Source organism: Haemaphysalis longicornis, unplaced genomic scaffold (genome assembly GCF_048455015.1).
Source record: "Haemaphysalis longicornis isolate Haplotype H1 unplaced genomic scaffold, Haemaphysalis longicornis Haplotype H1 scaffold_12, whole genome shotgun sequence".
Taxonomy (NCBI): domain Eukaryota; kingdom Metazoa; phylum Arthropoda; class Arachnida; order Ixodida; family Ixodidae; genus Haemaphysalis; species Haemaphysalis longicornis.
The window spans coordinates 26,528,325-26,551,055 of NW_027526225.1; the positions used below are offsets into that span (position 1 = coordinate 26,528,325).

At 46.3% G+C, this 22,731-nt stretch overlaps 1 long non-coding RNA gene across 1 annotated transcript in view; it reads left to right on the plus strand.

Annotated features, from left to right (window-relative positions):
• Nucleotides 1–20,101, plus strand: part of LOC144161899 (uncharacterized) — a 64,255-nt gene extending 44,154 nt beyond the window's left edge. Inside the window, exons 4-6 of the long non-coding RNA XR_013320523.1 lie at nt 8,269–8,336; nt 16,620–16,727; nt 19,821–20,101. This is a non-coding gene — a long non-coding RNA (uncharacterized LOC144161899). The remainder of the gene's footprint in view (nt 1–8,268; nt 8,337–16,619; nt 16,728–19,820) is intronic.
• Nucleotides 20,102–22,731: the final 2,630 nt, after the last annotated feature.

The window sequence follows — 22,731 nt, forward strand, 5'->3', positions numbered from 1 at the left end:
TGCAATTTCTTGGTATTTTTAACTGGGGGAATGAAAAATTACAATTTGTATGCTATCGTCGTTGTTGTTGTAATAATCTGCGCCCCATTTCACTTACTCCCACCTGACAGGAAGCACTTGTTGGACACTCTGTTGATTTTGCGTTGAGCAGCGAAGACCTCTAGGGATGACATAGCTCTCAGCCACTTCTATCGCTTGTTGTAGGGTATCTTGTTTCTTCCCATCGCTGCCTCCTGCAACCCAGAGTGTAATTTCTTCTCATAAAGGCTACGACTCGTGTTGAGTTTCGTACGCCGCCCCATGAGAGCCACGCTGAATAAGAAAGGACACATTACTGATCCTTGGGGAGTGCACCGTTCTCCCAATTGTACGGGGTTCGATTGAATACTATCTATCGTTAGGTTGGCTGTTCTCGTCGTTAAAAGTCTCTCACCTAGTTGTAGGTGCACTTGCCCACTCTGAGCATCTCGATAATCTGTAGTATGGCCGAGTATTTGACTTTGTCATAGGCTTTAGTTAGGCCTAGTCCTAGGATGGTCCTGGTATTATAGGAAGAGTTGTGTCGTCCCTCGATGGCTTGGCGCTGTAGTTGTAGAAGCATGTCCTGCGTCGACAGACCTTACCTGAAAGCGAACGCTGAGCCTTGCGCGGGAGCTAGAGGCTTTGAACCGTCGTCGGCAAGCGACGTCTGACCACTCCGCGAATATCACTCAGTGAGCCGCTTGGATCGTAAAATGGCGGAACCGGTACCACAACCGTAGGCAAAGGCAGGCTTTTGACGAATAGTTTAATAGTTACAGCTAAACCAAAGGTCCATAATCGTCGGCAAAAGCAGGCTTTAGAGGAAAAGCTTAATAGTTACAGCTAAATCAAATGCTAACCAAGTTAAACCAAGACTTAACCAAGAAAAGCCATGCTTTCGATTTGCATATCGAGAGTTACCTGAGCTGAGCCACACCAATTTTGGTTTACTATCCGCAACATCCTCCTATATCCCCAAGACGTGCAGGCCCAGTTTCAATGAACAAAGATTCCGGTGCGTCCATTAGGAGAAGGGCTTGGTTGGAAGCTTCCAACCGGTAATAAGGTCAGGGGCATCACAAAGAACAAGACTGGCTCCGATAAACCACTAATCACTAAGCAGGATGGAACACACCGCAGAACAATACAAGTTTATTCTAGAAGAGAACTAACCAAAGACTACCACTCGAGGCGTTATCTGCCGCTCGAGAAAGCGCCTATTCACCTCCTGTCTTGTTCCTACGCAGTGCGTAGCTGCAGGAGGAGGTTCCCAGACCCGCTGGCGGACTCGCAGACTTGTTCCCAGACCCGGCGCAGTGGTCTCGTACGGGCAGGTTCCCACCCCTGCCATTAGAGGTGGGGAGTGGGGCCTCCCGCCATTGGTGTTGAGCCTGCGATTCTTTTGCGCGAATCGTAGAATTTGCGTGTAGACGGCGCTGCCGTTCTCGGCCGTGCGCCCGTTGACGTTCTAGCCAAAAAAGAAGCACAGTACCGATGTTTCAGCAGGTTTCTACTAAGAACAGGTTCAGCATGTTGGTCATAATGACAAACCTTCACAGCGCGAGAATGACAAGGACGTAGGGAAGATCAAGCAACAGGAGCGCTCACTTTCAAACACTTTAATTGGGGAAACACAGAGAGCTAATATATGAGTCAAGTCTGATAGAAACACAAAGTGTGCATAAAACACCCAAATTTCACTTGGCTATCAAATACGGCAAGAATATTGACGCAAAAATTAACAGACAGGGCCACGCAAGGTGCACTAACGCATTGTTGTTGCAGCCAGGTATTTCAGCAGCTTCAGTAAACACCCATGCCTCGTTCTAGTTGTACCTTGCTAAGAGATGGGTACGTATAAATGTTTGAGTACAGCGGAGTCCCGGAAATGAATGCGAATGTGTTCACTCAGTTCGATTCACGTTATAGGCTTACAGGCAGCCTATCCTTTGTGCACCGGCCTGCATGGGTACAAACTCGCTGTAGCTGTCGAGGGGTATTGAATAGAAATCACACTTATTACACTAAAAAAACTGGATTCTTGCTTTTTCAAGAATGTGCGAGGTTCCCCCGTGCTTCTATTGATACGTTTGCACAGTGCCTGTACTATTTTTATCACCGAGTTTGGGCCAGTGGGCTACGTGTGAAGGTTCCGTATGACAACCACGTTTTTTTCCCTTTTTAATGGTGGGTGTTCGATTTAGTTCGCGCTTTGATCAAAGGCTCTTTCAAGCGCTTTGCGATTTACACGACCACGTGGGAAGGATACCCAGTTGCTGACGTGAAGTCCACTTACTCATTTAAGCTGCAATGCATAATATACCATACACTTTTCACAGCATTACCCAAACACAGGTTAGCGAAAGCACTTTTGCGAGTTTAGAGTATGCAGACTTGTATGGCATCGGTGGTTCAATCTATTTTCATTTCTTTCTATAACCTACACCGTAACTATTAACTGATAATATACATAAGTATGAACTTAAACTATTATTAACTGTTAAATCCCAACTATTATTATATTAGGTAATAAATATATATTTACTATAATTGAATATTATTAATAAATTTTGGAAGAAAATAAATAGTGAATAAAATATTAACTATTAAGGGACAATATATAACTACCAAGAAGAAGAACAAAATATTTTAAAAATGTATTGGCACGCTCCGAGAAGTGGGGCAGAATTGCTATCACTGCTTGCAATTTTCTGTTTTGTGTACATAGGAAGGAATAAGACCTAAAGGAATATTAAACTATTGAACAGATATCAAATCTATTCATGACAAACATCCCTACTGAAACGTTCCGTATATACGGAATTATGGGAATACGGAGTTCATACTGATTATGCTACCCCCAAGCACACCGAAAGTAGATGTTAGTATAAAAAACAGGGAATCAGATTAATGTGCGCAATCAAAACGTTTGGCACAGGATTCGTGTTTTTATCTTCAATATTACACAAAAAGCCCCTCCGTATGTTTTCCGTATACTCCGTATATACGGAATTCATACGGACAATGATTTGGCGGTTCTAGTAAACTTACAGACATAAAATCGGTGTCAAATTTTTGGATAAGTATGCACTATTTCGTTCATGTGTATTTCTGAAAAATATTCCGTGTTTTGTTGCAGCATTGTGTCATTCCAGGAAAGTACTCCGTATTCCCATATTTCCGTATATACGGAACTTTTCAGGAGGGATACAAGCAAAAACTTCGAAGCGAAGAAGTAATTCATTGAAAACTAACAAACAATGGAGCGAAAATTATGAACGTGAAAAGCGCGAAACAAACAACTTGTGGGCGGACGCTTTATTTTGAAGTCGTTTTGTGATGTAATTCAAGAATATTTTTCTTCCTTTTTTCACACATGCGACGTTTGTGTAGAATCAGTTGGTTGACCGTCGTGAACTGCGGATAATTGCACCAAAATTTGACACGTCTAAATTGCGACAGTATGCACACTTGTGGTGTATAAAGTGAGATTACATTTTGATCAGGGCCAGAAGTGTCCCTGGGTACAAAGTTTACAATTGCACAGAAAGCCCATCCTACATTGGGGAAATTTATCTGCGAATTCGCTTCTGCGACGCAACTCATAAGGCAAGACGACCTATTTTTGTAGTGGTGGCAATACAGTAGCTGGGCGATTTTTAGGACCTGGAGGCGAACGAAAAATAGAATAAAAGAGCAGTGCGAAAAATCCTTAAGCCATTACGCCTGTTAAGCTTTCGCCTTTTTGTAGGCTAGTGGAGGCTAGGGAGTTTGCTGATGCAATCTTTTTTGGGGGGAATCAGTATCCTCTCGGAAGGTGTGAAGTTTAAATTCTGCGTTGTTGAGTGTTTTTGTTTAGTGTTTGAGTTTGGGGAACGAGTAAGAGGTGGAGGAATAAACTTTTAATGAGGCCCAATTCGACTCCGTGTGTGGAGGCAGACCAGTGGGGAGTATCTGGCTGGCAGTCCGGGCCCGTCTCACCAGGTTAAGCTGGGAGCCGGGTTGAGAGCAGGGGAGCTGCGCCGCCCACTGTGAAGGGGAGGGGTGGGAATTGGGAGGGAGGTCGGGTGTGTGGGAGCATTCCCATACGATGTGGTAAAGTGTATCCCTTTCGGGGCAAAACTTGCACTGTGGGGAGTGAGAGGTGGGGAAGATCAAATGCCAAAGTGTGTTGTGAGGGAAGGTCCGGGTTGAAGTTGACGGAGAGTGATTTCATCGGCTTTTGTTAGAGACGGGTGAGGTGGAGGGAAGGTGCGACAAGAAAGCTTGTAGTGTGTGAGAATATTGTTGTACGTGAATAGGGAAGGCACTTTCTTTAGTGAGGGCAATGAGGAGTTTGTCGTTGTATTTGCTTTTGTTTGTTGCAAGTGCATTTACGTTTTGTTCCTCCGTAGGGCTTAAGCTACACTACGTCTGCGATTGTTGAATGCTGTGTATTATTTAAGGAGTGCTGTGAGTGACTGTCTTGGTTGTTATATATCTGGTTTTTATAATCCACACCCAGTGTTTATGTTGTAAGTACAGCTAGTGTAAGGACAACATTCTTGGTGGGGAAGTGTTAAGTTCACGCACTTCACTTAATTAATGAAAACCGCTGGCAAGTAGATATTATTCGCTGGGTGTAGCGTGTTTACCGGTATTGTGTTTGTTTTCACGCCCACCGAGCTGACTTGGGTGTGAGGGGCGTTAGGAGAGACCGCGGAGGCTTCTTTGTTACTCGCTGCGCTTTTGTGTCCACCCGGCAAGCGGGCTTGGAGAAGACTTATACAAATGTGTCGGTCACCTCACAATGTTTAAAAGCGATGTAAGCTTTTGAAGGAGGCTTTAGTGAAGTCGTTTGGGAAACACGCGGAGGGGGACCATTGAAATCTTAATGACCGCGGTTACCGCCGTTAGAAAGCCCGAAGCGAACCGCAGCTGAAAGTCAGTCAAGGGGTCAAAAGTATGAAGGGGTCACTAGACTTTCTGACTACCAGGGTTACACAGCTCTAAGATACTGGGTGAAGTGCCCATTCGCTCCACATCTGGCCCTGCCGACTCGGCGGCTGGGATGCGTCAATGGGTATGCGACCAGGCTTTGTTAGGCGCTCCACGTGTTCACAAACAAAAGAATTTCGGTGGCGTGGGGCACAATCATCGGCGGCATGGTATGGACAATAGTTTAAGAAAAGCCGCCCGAAAACCGATGGCCGGAAGAGGGTTCGCTTTTGATTGGTTAGTTTTTGTTTGTGGTATATTTGTGTTTGGCTGAATACCTCCGGGTGTCTGTATGACAGTGAGAGAGGTGGGTCACGTGGCTGAAGTGTACCCACCTCGCTTTGTTTGTCTCGGATGCCAATCAGCGGCCTAGTGGGGTTTAATGAATGAGCCATCCTTCGTCTCAAATTGTGACGTCCCTTTTGTGGGCTGGGTTTAGGTGGTAAAACCGAGGATTTGTATGTTTGAGGAAGACAGAGAAGGGTGATAGGAGAGAGCGGCGCGCCCCGCTCCATGCAGGCCTTGCCCGACCTCTTGTGTACGATCATGAGCCTTGAGAGTTGTAAATACGTATCGCAAATAAAGTGTAGATACTGTACATTTTGCATTTGCTTGGAGTAGCTCATCGTTTGCCACGTGCCGTCGACCGCGAGCCAGTTGTCGTTTCAGCGATCATCTCTTCGATAATCGACTTCGGCGACCGATTCAAAGGAGGGTCACATCTTCGAATTTAACTAATCCTATGAGACAACTGGCGGTTTCTCGGGAAATTCCGGAATATTCAGCAAGTTTGAATATTTAAAGTTCTAAAAAACGGTCAGCTTCTGTAGATTGTTTTCGCCCACGAATGGCGCCGCAGCAGCGAATTCGCAGATAAATTCACAGCCTGTACCGGGGCGAACGGGAAGCACGAAGTTCGAAATTGTTAACGCACTGGTTTGCGGCGCCGGCCTTGATTGCATGGAATTACTGACGCAGCCAGGCCTGCGGTTTCGCCCGCTACTCCCCCCTGGTTTGTTATGAGCAGCGACTCTCCGTCGCATCACGGAGCACGAGCCCACAGAACACCCCCATCGATGAAGTCCTTCCAAGGAGGGCAGTATGCCATGAGGGAAACGGGCCGCCAGGAAAGGGTAGGCGCCCTTTCCGGACAGGATTCCTGCGGTTCTAGAAATATGCTAAGGTGGCTTCTGGCTCATGTGATTGTCTTGATCGCGGTGCATGACAGCGCGACAAAGTTTCGGAAAGGGATGAGGGATGAATACCTATAAGCCCGCCTCCTCCCCCTCGCTACGCTTTTGCCTCAGATCCAAGAACCTGATAGAGCCATTCACTGGAACATTGTGGGTGATCTCTGGTGGTTCACGGAAACGCCGGTAGTTTCCGTGAACGTCGGGAACGACATCGTGTGTACGGCAACAAAGCCCTACACTGACATACGGCAGGCATTCTGAAGCGCGACTGCTCCAAAGGCGTCGACGCAGTTTTCAAAGCAAAACCAGCTGTTCATGTTTATATACAGAATAGTACAAGTCTTTTACGTCAATTAAGGCATCCACAAAGTGGGAATTAAAATTGTAAAAAATTGCGTCCCTTAGTACGAGCACACCACAAAGAACGGATCGCCAACTCTCAGTATCGTCGGCTGTTTTGTCGCAGGAAAAAATCAATAGACTTCTTATGTTTACTGCTCTCTAGGATTATCACTCGGAAGAGGAAGTGAACTTTATCAATTTTGGCAGTGAAAGTAAAGTACAGAAAGTTTTGTGCTAGGCCCAACTGAGCCAACAACGCCGTCAGAACTTCACTTTTTACGAAGATACTTGGCAGCAGACTTTGCCTTTCAAACGAAGGAGGTATAAAGGCATTCCCATAGAGCGTTGACAGAACATAGAACCTTTAACGTACAAATCTGCGGGAAGCACAACAAAGCATCCTTTTTTTAAAAGCGGTAATCAATTACAGTTTGTTCTTTCTAGAATACGACACAGCGCGATCTACAGGCGGAATTCTCTCTCTGGTGCGACATCGGGACACAAAGTGGACCGTCGGACGCAGACCTGTCTTTTACAAAGCCTGAGACCGGGTTAGCCACCGGGTAAACCAAGGTTACAATATCTGAACCTGTGTCCTTTGGCTCTACGGCAACATTTGGTCCCATACTAAACGCTATTTGTGCTGGCGTTAGTGAAGTTTGCCGTGGGTAGAGGATGATTATTACGTGAATCGAAGATACTGGACACCGTGGAGTTGATTGCCGTGACTGCGCCTGTACTCTAGAATTTCTTTATACCATTTTTTTAGTTAGGCACAGCAATAAAGAGGCACGGAAGACTACTCAAGAAGCTGAAATAGACACGCTACAAGAACAATGCGTCAGTGCGCTTTTCGTGGCCCTGTCGGGTAACAAACTGAAATTTTCGCGTGAATATTCTTGCGGCTTTGGTGACCGAGTACCCGTTTTTGTGTTTTATGCATCTTTGGTGTTTTTTTTTTGTCTTTCTTTTCCTCAGACTTGACGCATATATAAGCTATCGGGGTTTCCCCCATTAAAGCGGTTCCTTCTTCCTTGTTGTTCTACGTTGCAAACTTCTCTCAACAGACTTCACACTTGGTGGAACTGCGAGAAATGTTTTAAAATAGTTCCGAATGATCTTCGGAATGGTCAAATACGCAGTTGAAAGGATATCGGCCAAAGCTGCCGTCAAAAGCTGACAGTGAATTCGTAAATTTCGATTGGCCTGCGACACCAGCCAGCCACCCTGCCTCGGCTTTTTATAATACCCACTAACGAGTATTTTTCAGTAATAATGACATCTGCTGTCAGAGTCTAGTATCTGATTCCGTAATTACCAGTGCCGCAATGCTTTCGCATTGAAATCGCGGAAGCAGACTCAAGTGACCGAGTTATTTTTCAAATGGCCGCCACGACTTTAGACAGGAATACAACATCAGAAACTAATAAACATTCGCAATTTTGTCTACCGCAAGGTGTTTTGTAATCGTCCAAATCAGTGGGGTTAAACTACGCGCTTTCTTTTCGGGTCTCTGATGACGGTCGCGAAAAGTTGGACTGGAATAATACCTGCCTTCAACAACAATGTTCGATACTGAAAGGAATATTCTGGTTTAGTTTGGGTGGCACGTTTGACGTATCAAACGTTTCTTGAGTAAACCGAGGAAAAGTAACATCTATGAAGTGTTTATGGAATGCAAAAACACTCTGGGGCACTTGTTATCTCTACAATGGTGATGGTTTATTACTTGCAGACATGAAGATATACTCGTTGGAAAATTTGATTACCGTGCTTTGTATCGGATGGCAGTGTATTACAAAGGTGAGTCAGCAAAGAACGTTTCATTTTAACGAGCTATAATTAGTGGTGGTTGGGCACCCGCTGCCTAAAGTGAGTGTGTCACCTAGTCCGAGAATCCCAGGTCTCTGCTGGAGGGTAGGGTTTTCTCCGCAGGTGTTGCAATTCAGCGCGTAGTACTTGGCAGTTACTTTGTGCGCGCCATGTACGCTGGCCAAGTTTTGTGCCTTGCGGTGAAGTTCGGCGTGTGACGGTGAAGCTAGCTAATCAAATACGTTTCGGCACGTCGAAGCTTTTGCAGTGAGGGGAGCCTCGAGGTGATGATTTGCACAGCGATGATTGCGAGAACCGACCAAATCCAGTTGTCAACTTCGGAACATACCCCGGAACCTGTGGAGGATGTTGCAGTCTACGGAATCCGGTTACCACTTCCTTTTTCGCCCTCTCTCCATGGCAAAGCTTGCGCAGGTCTATCACGGGACCTGTGGAAGGTGTTTTTGTGTGTTTGCCCGTGCGCCTTACACGGAAAGCCTGTGGACCGTTGGCACTTCTGGTTATAAATAGGCCCTTTATAGAGCCCCCCGCAGCGTGTCATAGGCCACCGCTGAGGACGTTGCTGTGTCCGTTGGAACTGTCAGCACGCCAGCTTGCTGATTCCTGTATCATCGCTGCTCCCTACACAACATGCATGAGACCGTTGAACGTCTGTTGTTCGCTCTGCATCGGCGTTTGGAACAGGAGCAACCCCCCGAAAGCCGCCAGTTCACCACGCTACCGCAACATGTCGAAGGTCGGCCCTTCGACGCCTTCTTTAAATAACGCGTCGTAACAGTGGACTTAAAGGGGGACACTGAAGCGATTTGTAAAATGTCAAGATTACTAGCGCAAATTGTGGTCTAGAGTCTCTAGGTCTCGCGGCGTTGACCCAAATTAATTCAGTTAAATTTTTTTTTAAATGCTGTCCTTTGTGCATCCCCTTTGCCTACTTTCTAGGACGTTTCGTATGAAGTTAAAAACAAGCTGGCTTGGATTGAGTGCGCTACTGCACGCCTCGGCGACTGTCCGACAGAATCAGTCGGCCCAGCGGTTAGTCGGCTGGAAACCCCTGGGAAGTCGCAATTTGTTTGCTCAGTTAGACTATGACACGTTTGTGTCTAAAAGAATGTGCCATTGCTTTGTTATAGTGTATGAAGCTCTGAGTCAAAGTCGCTCTACACAAGCGACCATCATGCGATGCTTTGCTGACTGGTAGGCTAGTAGAAAAACCTTAGGCCAATTGAAGGCGGGGGAAGAGAAAGAGATGTCATTGTAGGTACAAAGGATATAAAATCAGCCGAAACGAAACGTTTATTTTACCGCGTAAAAGAAGAGCGCAGAAGCATTGTATTGCGCTGGGTGAATCGCACAGCGCCCCCGAACGTGACACCTTTTGTAATCTTGGTGACGGTATTGGCGACACCGCAGACCCCGATCTCCCAAACAGAAGCTTGGAGTCAACCGCAGCAATGTGTTTATAGGTTGAGGGTGAGAAGCCACGAACGGTGGCCGTCGGAGCCTTGGTCAAGCTCCTGCGGATGGGCTCCCTGATTGTGCACCCGGCAGGGAGCTCCGGGACCTCTCGAGCTATCAGGGTAAGGTTTGAGAAGGAAGTACCCCCGTACCCTGCTTTCATACATGCTGTATGGTTTTTTTTCTAAATTCCGTAAACGTAATGATCGGCCCCCTAAAAGGGGCCACACCGAAGTATTGTTTCCGCCCCTTCCGACCGTGACAATTCCAAAACCTGATAACTAGCCCCTGTTATTGATAATTAAATCTCTTGAACAAGCCTGGCCTATTGCTGCATAGGCCTTGTTCTTGATTTTGAAGTTTCTAGAAAGTATGGTAGGCGAATCCCATCAAGGTAAGAAACAAAGAACCAGCGAGATCTTGGTCGAAGTACACAGTCAGCAGCAGGCCACAAAACTCCTGAAGCAAACCCGAATTGCCGATCTTGACATGAAGGTCACGCCCCGCCGCAGCGTCAACCGCTCGCAGGGCGTTATCTCGGAGCCAGATCTTGCAGACGAGACAGAGGCTGATCTTCTTGGAGGCCTGAGAAGTGAAGGTGTGACAGCAGTCAAGCGCATCCCCATACAAAGAGGCGATAAGGCACTGACTAGACATATCATCTTGATATTTGACCGTTCCGTTCTTCCTGACCATATCAATGTCGGTTTCATCCGGTGCTCCGTCCGAGCGTACATCCCGAATCCGCGGCGCTGTTTCAACTGCCTGCGGTTCGAACATGGTACTAACTCGTGTCGTGGCCAAAAAACCAAGTTTGCCCAACATGACCACCCTACAGATAATTGTAAATCACAACTCCTCTGCATTCACTGTCAGTGCCCACACGCGGCATACTCCAGAAAATAATAAACATAAAGGTCACAGAAAACATCACCTTCCCAGAGGCGGAAAGAGGTTCGCATCTTTCCCGCTGGGGAGGTACGCCGACTCAGCTCGCCGGGGGGTGGATCGTCGCCTGGTTTCTGTGGCGACTCAGGTCAGTGTGACTGACCAGGCCCCGTCCCCGCCCCCGGTGGGTTGCCTCAGTTAGCCCAACCCGTCTCCACAGCGTTCGCTCAGCCAGCTGCGGCTGTGGTGGCAACACTCACCGTCAGGACCGATGCCCCTCCGGCCCCTCCTTCCTCACCCTCCCTGCTTCCACTGGAGGCTGCGGAGGTAATGGATACCGGGTGTCCCGCATAGGCTCCCACCCCTGCCGCACCGCCCGTGCAACCTATGGTGCTCCCAACACCTTCGGCGGTAGCTGCTCAAAAACCAAAGGGCATCCGAATGGGTGCCAAGTTCAGCGGGGGCAGGTGCACCCGGTTTAGCTTGCACTTTGCAGGTGCAAACTACAGGTGCAAACCACAAGCGGTTTAGCTTGCACTTTGGAGGCGCAACCCGGAAAAATGCAGAAATAGGTACAAGGAGGAAATAATTTTAATAATGAGCAGTTAAAGATCATCCCTGATAGATTGCAAGATGAACTCAATAAATACCCAGGCAAAAATTGGGATTACGACGAAATGATTGCGTTCATAAAGGGTAAGATGAATGAAGCAAAGCAACGAAACCGATGGAAAGGGAAGAGAAAGCCGAGAAGTTAGTGGAATAAGGAAATAAAAGAGGCTATTGACCAGCGAAGAAAGGCGTCAAGAGAACATAGAGAAGCAAAAAGAACTGCTGTGGAACAGGAGGTAGTTAAGGAGAAGTGGGATATCTACCGTGGGAAAAAAACTAGAAGTGCAGAAAATTGTGCAAGCAAAGATCAAGCAGAAAAGCGAACAATGGATGGCAGAAATACGGAAGAAGGACAAAAGCGCATCCAAGAAGTTTTGGAACCATGTAAAATCACTAAGCTCAAAAAACGATAACCATCAAAAATTCCTGATTGATGAGGAGGGGGAACATTGAGAAGGACAGCACGCGTTGGCGCATATTCATCGAGTGATTAGTGAGAAATTTAGGACAATAGTGGTAGGGAAACCGGCACCGATAACATCACCGCCGAAAAAGACTGCGGAAAGGGAAATAAGTTTGAGCAACCTTGATTGTAAAAAAGCAGAGCAAAAGGTTTCCCCCCCAGACAACAGTGGGCCCGGATGGAATACGAATGCAACTGATAAACCTGCTTGGACCTAAAAGTAAGGAATCGTTTATGAGGGCAATAGATAAGGTGATAGAAACCAAACAAATACCAGAGGACTGGTTAGGAAGTAGGATGAATTTAATATAGAAAGGCGGAGGAGACAAAGCCAGTATTGATTCATACAGACCACTCACAGTAACGTCAGTGGTGTATAGATTCGTAATACAGGCGATAAAATCAGAAATTCAAGCATGGATGGAAGAAAATGAAACACTTGGGGAACTGCAGAACGGATTTAGACAAGACAGGCGACTGGATGACAATCTGTTCGTGATAACGCAATGCATTGAAATTGCGAAAGCACAGAATAGACCACTATGGATTACGTTCTTAGGCATTAAAGGGGCACATGACAACGTAAACAGAGAAGGGCTGTGGGGAATGCTGAAACTCCAGGGGTTAGATGACGAGTTAGTACAGTTCCTTATAGCAATCTATAAAGACAAAAGAGTGCACCTTACTTGGGAAGGACAGAAATGCGCCCAGCAGGTCAACATCCATCGGGGACTGAAACAGGGATGCCCTTTGAGCCCAATACTGTTCATGCTTTACATGGCAGGGTTAGAAAAGAAACTGGAAGAAAGTCAAGTAGGGTTTAGCCTAACCCGTATGCTGCAAGGCGAAGTGGTACAACAGCATATTCCGGAAATGTTATACGCAGACGACATTGTTCTTTTAGCTGATAACCAAAGAGATATGCAGCGGCTAATAAATATTAGCCGCCAGGAAGCCACTGAACTCGGGTTAAGTTTCAGTGCAGAAAAATCAGGAATAATGGTTTTCAATGACACTACCACTGACGTAGTGTCTATCCAGTAAGGCGAATTACCTAGAGTGAAGGAATATAAATATTTGGGAGTGTGGATAAACGAAAGGGATAACTACTTAAGTACTCACGAGGAGCAACTTAAGGTTAAGGGAAAGCGAAACGCAGCTATAATGAAGCATAGAGCTCTTTGGGGGTATAACAAATATGAAGTAGTAAGAGGAATGTGGAAAGGAGTAATGGTTCCGGGTCTCACGTTTGCGAATTCTGTACTCTGCTTAAAATCAGACGTTCTATCAGGCCTTAAAGTAAACCGGAGAACGGTAGGACGTTTGGCCTTAGGCGCGCATGGAAAAACAACTAACGAAGCAGTTCAGGGAGATATGGGCAGGGCGTCGTTTGAAGTTAGAGAAGCTGAGAGTAAAATATGCTTTCAGATGAGGTTGAGGGCAATGGATCAACGAAGGTGGGCAGGTAAGGTTTTTAGGTACCTATACTTGAAAAGCGTGGACACGCAGTGGTTAAGAAAAACTAGAAGGCTGACGATGAAATACGGAAAGAACAGTGGAGAATCCAAAACAGCCAAGGTAACCAAAAAAGAGGCAAGGCAGATTGAAACGAATAAATGGAGGGAAAAAATGGAAGCTAAAACGTCGTTAGAGATGTACAGGGCTGAGAAAATGAACACCAGAAAGGAAAATTTCTACGATAATTCCCAGGGCAGTGCTTTGCTTTTTGAGGCTAGAGCAGGTTGCCTGCGAACTAAGAGTTGTGTGGGGAAGTATTCACAAAATGATGGGGTATGTGTGGTCTGCGGAAAAGAGACAGAAACTATGCGGCACGTAGTGTTAGAATGTGAGGGTATCCATCCAAATCTACATGAAGGAAATATTGGGCTTCCAGAAGCCCTAGGATTTAAGGGTATCAGAGAGGAAGTTAACTTCAAGGCTGTCGAGGGGACGAAAAGAAGATTAGAATGCTGGTGGACGAAAAGCAGAGAGGGGAATATTGCCTAGGACAGTTACCACCTGTAACTGGGAAAAGAAAGTATTTCGGGCCTAATAAACTTTAGTGTCTGCCCTAAGCAGCGCTAGTATTAAACCAAGAGTGTAAAACATGGTTATATTAGTCCTTTTTGGTAAGATGACATGTCATCACCCCGCTTCAAAGGGGAATCCAATAGCAATCATCATCATCATCATCATCATCATCAAGGTCCATCGGGCTGCCCTACGCATCCGAGGATAAGATGGACGTGGGACCGTCTCTGTCCGCATTGCAGCGCAGGAAACGGGTCCCTGCATCCAAGCCTTTTCGCCTACCACTTCCATTGCCTCGCCACCTATCTCAAACCGTTGGGCTCTCCCGAGGTTTTTTAGCATTACTTTAGTTTGCTGCATAATAATTTTCAGGCCTAAAGTTCTACTTTGCTTTTCCAGTGCGGTACGAACGATTTGCAATTCGTCTCCCGAGTTACCAAGGCAAAGGGATCAAAAATTTTTAGATTACTGTGGCATTTCGCAATACCCCTTACGCCCACCTGTTCCCAATTCAAAGTTCTGAATACCTCTTGTAAACATACTGTGAATAACATTGTAGAGATTGTGTCTCATTGCCTGACGACCTACATTATAGGTATTTTACTGCTCTCCTTATGGAGTACGATGGTAGCTGTAGACGCATTGTAGGTATTATCTAGTATTCTAACGTAATGTTCGTCTACAGCCTAATTCCCCAATGCCTCGATGAGTGCTGAGCTTTCCACCGAGTCAAATGCTCTCTCATTATTTATGAAGGCTATATATAGGGCATGAGTATAATCCGCGCATTTCCATAACACGAGATTGATCGTACAAATTCGGTCTATTGTTGAATAGCCTTTACGAAACCTGCGTGTTCATCAGATTCACTGAAATCTAAGGCGCCAGAAATTGTGTTAGCGATTACCTCGGTAAGCACCTTGTAGACGACTGACCGTAACCTGAACAGCCGGTAAAGTTTTTTTTTAATTCGAAAGTTTTCCCTGTGGCATAATACAAGGGTGCATTTACAAAAACATGTACGAACAAGTTAGTGATTTTCAAGTCCTTCATGTCACTTTTCTTATGGATTAGGATGGTGTTCGCGTTCTTCCAAGATTCCGGCACACTCTCGCTCATTAGGCGTTGCGTTTACAGATGCGCCAGATTTTCAAGTATAATTGGCCCGCCATCCTTCAATAGGTCTGCTGTTATCTTATTCTGACCAGGTGCTTTGCCCCCTTCCATTTCTTTCAAAGCCGTCTTTACTTCTGTCGTTAGTGGCGGGATGTCCACCTCCTCTGAACTACTTCCTCGTTTGGTATTATCCTGGATGTCGCGGCTACTGTACAGATTACTATAAAACTCCTCGGCTACTATAACTATTTTTTCCTAGTTGTGCCGACATTGCCTTGCTTGTCTTTAGGCGCATACCTCTGATTTTTCCCGTGCTTAGACGCCTCTTCACTGCTCTCAGGATGCTGCCGCTCTTTACAGCGTGCTAAATCTTCTCTATATTACACTTCCGCATTCTAGCTGTCTTAGGCTTATCTATTAAGTTTGGAAGCTCGGCTACTTCTATTCTGTCAGCTCGGTTGGATATTGTCATGCTTTGCCGTTTCCTAATTAGATCTTTCGTCTTCTTGGAACCTTTTACCAGTATCCTGTCTTGATATCGTACCTCCGACTTTTAGTGGACACTCCGTGATAATGCGTGCAAGATTATCACTAGCTTCCTGTGTCGTAAACTCTGCTTCCTTGGTTAGAGATGAGTATCGGTTATGCAGCGCGATCCTGAATTTTTCTACTTTCCGTCTTACGATTATATCATTGTTCGGATTCTTTCTTTACTAGCTTGTAGCGGTACCTCCTGAAATGTAGCCTAACTCGAGATATTACCACAGGGTGGTCACGACATCTCACCCTCTAGAGCCCTTCCACATCCTGCACGATGGCTGCATATCGCATAGTATGAAGTCTACTTCATTTTTATGCTATCCATTCGGGCTCCTCCACGGCCACTTCCGGCTCGCCCATCTGCAGAAGAAGCTATTCATGATGCGTATATTATTCCGCTGTTTTCACGCGGCCTGGGGGCTTAGCGTAGGGGAACAAAAACTTTGGGCACAGCTTCAATGTCTCCGGGTGGTTGCGAGGAAATATCACCTCCCCTATTGTGACGACTCTTCCTCCCGAAGGTTGGGATTTCCCATGTTGCGGTAGCGTTGGTCGGTCGTTGATCTACAGCCAGCCCTTGTATTCTTCAGCCGTCGAAGATCACTCACAGAGCAACGTGTCGTACCTTGTTTTTCTCAAAGACGCACAGGACGCTTGTAGACAATTCCGATAAAAGCGTGCTTGAGCATACAAACCCTTGCACTGAAACTTGCAGAGTTTCTCTGCCTGCCTTAGAAGCCGAATCAAGTATTATCTTCCAGAGGACAGAGTGCTTTCCGTACCTAGCAAGAAGCGACTCTGGCACGACACCTGCACACTGCAATCATCAGTGAGAGTTTCGCGAGGTTATTAAAATTATAGCTGTTAGAACACCTAAAAGAGCCCGTTGTCCTTAGAATGTACTGCAGAAGTACAGTCCAACCTGACACCTTTTTCTTAAAGGATTTAAGAGGAATTCAATTATACAGATGAGGCTCTCGTCTCAATAAATTAGTTCGCACCTTTTTTCACAAACGTTTTTGTTACCTTTATTTTCTGCGTACACAGCTTTACTGTGTGCACACTTCTGTGTACCTTATGTGCATCTTCACGTAGTGTAATGGTTCATGAATTATTTTTTCAAGATATTGCTATTGTTGTATTTGTAGGCTCTTATCACCACACCGAAGAATTGGTAAAGCTGGAAAAAATATACCACGATGTAGCCTGTGGAGTTATCTACACAATATCTTCAAAAGAAAATACAAATGTGAACGGTAAGAGTTTTTGCGTTGTAGGAACTGCGGAGATTCGCCATATTGCATACGCCTCGCTCTTGCTGCCTAAGCAAGAGGGGGGCCCCTCTCTCCCGTCCAGAGGTCGCGCGCTCGTGCCATGGGGCAAGTGCGTGACGACGCTCCCTCCCAAGTGACTGGTTCGGCTAGTGACTTGGCGTGCCGGTTCACCTGCTCCGGTCGAGGGAGGCTCGCTTTTTAAGAGAAACGTTTTATATTGGGACCGATGGCGTGCTGGCAAAACAGAATGCGTTTTTCATAGAATGGATGGCCGAACGAAAATCTCTGTTGACATGTCTGGACAAATGGCGCCTGCGTGAAACCGCGCTATTATTTTGTCAAAACTGTTACTTGAAAATCGCAAAAATGGAACGGTTCTAGCTAAAACAACACAGGCATCGATCATGAATAAACAGTGAAACAGTTGATAATTACATAATAACAACTGATCGGTATAGTTCTAGATTGTCATTAAATGCGTTTACTTAGTGCGAGAAAAATCATCGCACAGGTTAGTTCTCCGTTTGCGACTTGGGCCTCTGAAGGCTTGGAGATCTATTGGACGCAGTTTAAACGAAGGTTAGACAAAGTTTTTCCCTTAGAGATTCTTTCAACTTTCCTTAGGAAGGAATGGTAAGGTCACGCACCAAGCCGTCACGGAAGCAGACGTAAGTACGGTGGTTACCATTTTGCCTTCCATTTGCGGCCCCTCGTGCCGTACTCCTGGTCACAAACAAGCACCCGATACTTCCGCCCCCAAACAACTTGCACACACAAATGTCCGTACACCGATATGTCTCCGCACCGACCGATATTTCCGTGCCCCGAAATGTCTGTGCAGCAACATGTGCACATCGAAACGTCCTTCATCGAAATATCCTGCACCAAAATGTCCTAGACTGGCATCTGGACATTTCAGTACATTTCACTTCGGTGCAGGATGTTTCGGTGCGGACATTTCGGTGCACGGACACTTCCCAGCAGCGTCTGCCAGCGGCGTTGTATCAGCGAATCTATGGTGCGAGTAGATCAACATGGCCGCTGGTTGAGGCGGCGCGCGTTTCTCTGTGATACCTGTGAATTGAGGTGTTAGAAAAAAAGCAAATTTAGCGAACGCCACCATCAAATGCCCTTTGTAATTTGCTCGTCGAGTGGGAAAAGGCAGCAATTCTTTTTATGATAGCAAGTACTTGTTTTTGACGCTAGTACACTCTGCTGAAAATCAGTTAAACTTGTACTTCTCTCACTTTAATTCGCTAAGGTTCCTTGTCGGTTTGTACCCGGTGTCTATCCAAGTGGAGCTAAGGTCCTTCTATGCTAGCAAAGTAATCTACTCAAGAGGTCGATTTGATTGGCAAAAAAGAATGTTTATAAAAGGTATAAGAAAGACCCAGATGTACGTACGTTATCTTATCTTTGGTGGTGTTGTCCACACAAAGTGAAGCCCGATGAATTTTTAAAATCTGATCCCGAGCCCAGCCTGAGCCCGAAAAACTTCTAAAATATGAGCCCGAGCCCGGCATAAGCACAGCAGAATTGAATAATATAAGTGCCAGTGCGTAAGGCTATTGTAAAATATCCTAAATCCTACAGGCCATAAATTTGAACTCGTAGACGTTTGCTGTTAATCTAAAAAGCGTAAACACAAAGCAAATACTACTAATTTCGATTTAAATTTCCTGCAAAGTTGGACCGAACTTCGTATTACTTAAACATCCGCACTGAAAAGCTGTTCTTCGGCAGTCGTGGAACTTCATTTGCCACTTCATTTCTCAGTCTTCAAAATCAAGACACCGATTAAACCTTAAATGCTTCCGTGCAAGTGGATACTTTTTTAATGATGCAATTCTTCAACAGATTGTGCGCTTTTTCTTGTTCCGTTACTTCCTGAAATTTGGGCAAAAGATGCGTGCGGTTTTACCACTTCATTTTTGTCCTTCCTTCTAGTGACGTTGGCAGCATCATTGTCTCTGTGCTGCGGTTCTTTCTTGCTTTTAATGATGGTTTAAAAAATTCTTACCCGAAGAAATCATGGGCTGTGCTGCGAAAATTGGCCCTTACAACTCTGCACACAGTGCAAATTCCAGTTCACTAATAGTTTCAGTTTGAAAAGCAGAGGGAAAATCCAATCATGTTGTACTGTGGTACTGGAGTTCCCTCGTTTTCTGGCCTATTCTCTCCCACTATGCTAATGGGGCCTAGACGTTTTCTTTTTATGCAATACTGCAAGTTGGGTTATTTGGTGCATCACTGAAAACTTCAAAGCGAACAAATAACGGGGTCAGACAGGAGCGACACGCACAAGCGCTTTTTTTATTGTTGTGAAGGCTTTTTTAGCGTAGTCGCCTATTTATCATGTCTTTTAATAGCACCGTAGTGAATTTGAACTTCGCTTCTCTTTGTTTTCACTGAACCTAAAAGTTCAACAAGAGAACTTTTGCTGTCATCAATTTAGAATTTGCGAAACAGGATTTCTGGGCTTCAGGGACAGCCCGGGGTACAAGTTTAGTTCGAGCCCAAGCCCGGCCCGGGTCCGAAAAAATGCGTGCTCTACGACGCGAGCCCGGCCCGTGAGTGCACTATACCAGACTACCAAGTTACGCCACCGCACTCAACTGTTTAAGTGATCTTCTCTTGCAGAGCGCTGTTTAGTCGTATGCTGTTGTGTCGCCTTGCACTTGTCGTATACGCATTTGTGGCTGTGCTATTCTGTCGCGGTGCTTTTTCTTGTGTGCGGTTTTGACGCTGTGCTCTTCTCAAACTATGCTCTTCTGTCGCGTGCTGTTTTGTCGTGTGCCCTTTTGACGCCGTGCTCTTAAGTTGGTACTTTTGTGTCGTGTGCCCTTTCATCGCGTGCTGTTCTCTCACTATACCGTTTCAAGAGCAATAGAAGTGTTCGGCGCCATGCAAACAGACAGTTACGGATTATTTCAGCTCGAAGTAATGTGTAATAAAAAGAATGTTTAAATTTGCGTACCTTTTTTTACATAATCCTGTGCAGTTTTCTGGATTACTCATATGATATTTCTTTCTGTTACGGTATTGTTTCTATTTACACTTCACTTCTGTTTGCAGCATCAAGTTTAGCCATTTGTGAAGTGCGGATCAGGACAAACCGCAACGGTCCGGCATCAATTCCTTCTTTACACCTGTGCGATAGATTATACAGAAAATATTGTACCGCTGGAACTAGGCATTATGTTTATGACAGGAGTTGTGACAAGGCAAGGTTCCTTGAAGGTGGTGAATAAAAAACAATGCAGGAATAAAGACGTTAACAAAAATAGGGTAAATGTTACCCGAGAAGCAATAAACAAATAAAAACTTCCAATTCAGCAGCTAATGTTGTTTGACTGTGTAAAATCACTTCTGTGATTGTAGGTAGTAAAACTCATGCACGATGATGGCTACATACGAAACTTTCTCGTGAGGGATCCCTTAGTTTCGTCGGAGTTTGGACGTTGACTCGCAAACGGTGTGAACTTGGTCTTGGTGGTCGTTGGCTGTGACTTCAGGCACTTTGTACTTTTGATAGCAGCGCTTTATAGTTTGACCTTTCCCTGTTTAATTTAGCAGGAAGAAATAGTCACGTTCAACTATCGTCGTCGCAACTATCGTAGCGTGTTTTTTGTCAAATTTTGCTTGCCCATCCACCCCTCTCCTAATCAAAATTGCTTCCACCGTGTCCAAATGGCGCGGTCAGACAGACGTCGGCTTAATAACGCGAGAGACCCCAGTTAGATTTCTACCATGGGAAGCGTTTTCGTTACTTAACCCACGATCATCATTATCGATAAAGTTGGCGTTCCTACAATGCGTGATTGACGTGACATACGCCATCAGTGAGACATAGAAAGCTTCACTTTATTAACAGTAATTGTACATGCAGGTTACAAATCTTTATTTGCGGGCGAGACGCTTTTCGCTCAAATGGCTAAATTCATCCCGCAAGCATATCGTTGTTTACATTCAGCTATCTTGTCCGTCGAAAAAACCCCGGCACACATTCCTCTTCGCTTCCCAGGCCCCGTAATAATGCTCCCCGCAAGCAGGCAGCGTAACACCTCCCCTGATGCCGACGTACCCCTCCAGGCAGTCAGAAAACTTCGTGAATAAAAAAACTACGTCATCATGCAGCTTTGCTTATCACAAAGGCATTTACTATGGCAACTCGACTGCGTCCACTTCATCACGATCCCAAAAGACAGGCCCCCGCAGGGGGCACCTTGTGTACTCAAGGTGTTTTGGTGAGTAGCGCCACCACGGTCCCGAGCTCCGCAGGGGTGCCTACTGCCGTAGGCACTTGGTGTCTTGCAACACCACGGACCCGAGCACATGTGGGTTGGACCCACCCACGCCCCGGCTGTGCGTGGCTTTGCCGTGTCTGAGGAAAGGGGCATCCTGGTGGTTGAGCCAACGCCAGGGTTGTTTTGGACCTTCATGGCCCCCTGACAGCGGCAACACACCACTTTGGCCCCTGCTTCTCACAGACGGTGCCCCCGGTCTGACCCGCCCTGGGGGGAATCAGCCAGTTGCCTTTTCCTGTCCTCCTCTTTATTCTTTCTCTTTCCTATCCTCTTTCTTAACTCTGTCCTGTCATCTACTTCCTTCCTTGTTCTACATTTTTCCAGGTGGCGAGGGTTAACCTTGTGCAAAGATGTCAGCCTTGAGTCCAAGCATAAGGTTATAGTGGCAAGGTACGGTTAACGTGTGCTGCACAGTCACGTTCCCTTGTTGGGCTCGGTGGTGGGCGACCGGCCTTGCCACCGAATTCACTCGACGTTTTATGGCTACATTTCCTACTCCGCTCAGAAAACCCGATCGGCCTCCTAAACGGGGTCGCACCGAAGCACTGAGAATCGAACCACCCCAGGCAACATTCAGTAAGTACCTTGTAGTACACTCAACCAACGACAAATCACCAATCACTGACCTTTCAGTGTTCTTCATTGCCAAGTGCATTGAGAACATTGTTGGGAAAGATTACAATGCCAAAAAGATGCCCTCCGGAGACCTACTTGTTGAGGTAATGCGAAAAAACCAAAGCGACAACCTTCTGAAGCAAGAAAAAATTGCCAACTTGGCTGTCACCGTCACGCCGCATCGCACTCTAAACACTGTCCAAGGTGTCATTTCTGACAAAGAACTACTGCATGAGACAGACGCTGATCTCCTTGAGGGAATGCGAGACCAAGGTGTTGTTGGTGTTCGTAGAATCGTAATGAGAAGAGACGGGGCAGACATCAAGACGCGACACATCATTCTTACTTTCGTCAGCTCTACCCTGCCTGAGACAGTGAAGGCAGCTTTTATTAGCTGTCGTGTTCGCGCTTACATACCTAACCCGAGGCGATGCTTCAAGTGTCAGCATTACGGCCATGGAACACTAGCCTGCCGTGGCAAGCTCACCTGTCCTAAATGCGGCGAAAATGATCACACCTCTGAAGAATGCCGAAACACAATTCTGAAATGTGCGAACTGCAGTGGCGCACATGCTGCATACTCACGATCTTGCCCATCTTTCAAGAAAGAAAAGGAGATCATTCATATCAAAGTGACTGAAAACATAACTTTCCCCGAGGCACGCCAGAAGCACAAGTTGTTTTCGGCCACATCCTATGCAGACGCCGCCCGCCGGGGGTTGGGGCGACGTCTGGTTAGTACAGCGACACAGTGCAGCCTAGGTGATGTGTCGCTGTCGTTAACCCCTTCTGAGCGGCCACCAGCTCCTCTTGCCTCCACAGCAGAGTCCCTGGTGGTTCCTGATCCTGCCGGGCTGCCACTCACAGCCCAGCGCCCCAACGCTACCCCTGCGGAGCCCGTGGAGGACGTGGCGACTGACGCTGTTGTGACTGGTTCTGCTTCCAGTCCAGCTCCGTTCGCCCCCACAACACTCGAGGGCGTTGAGAGCACGAACTGTCGGGGCTCCACACAGACCCCGTCCCCTCCTGCACCGCAGGCTCTGACTGAGAAGGCTGAGGCCACC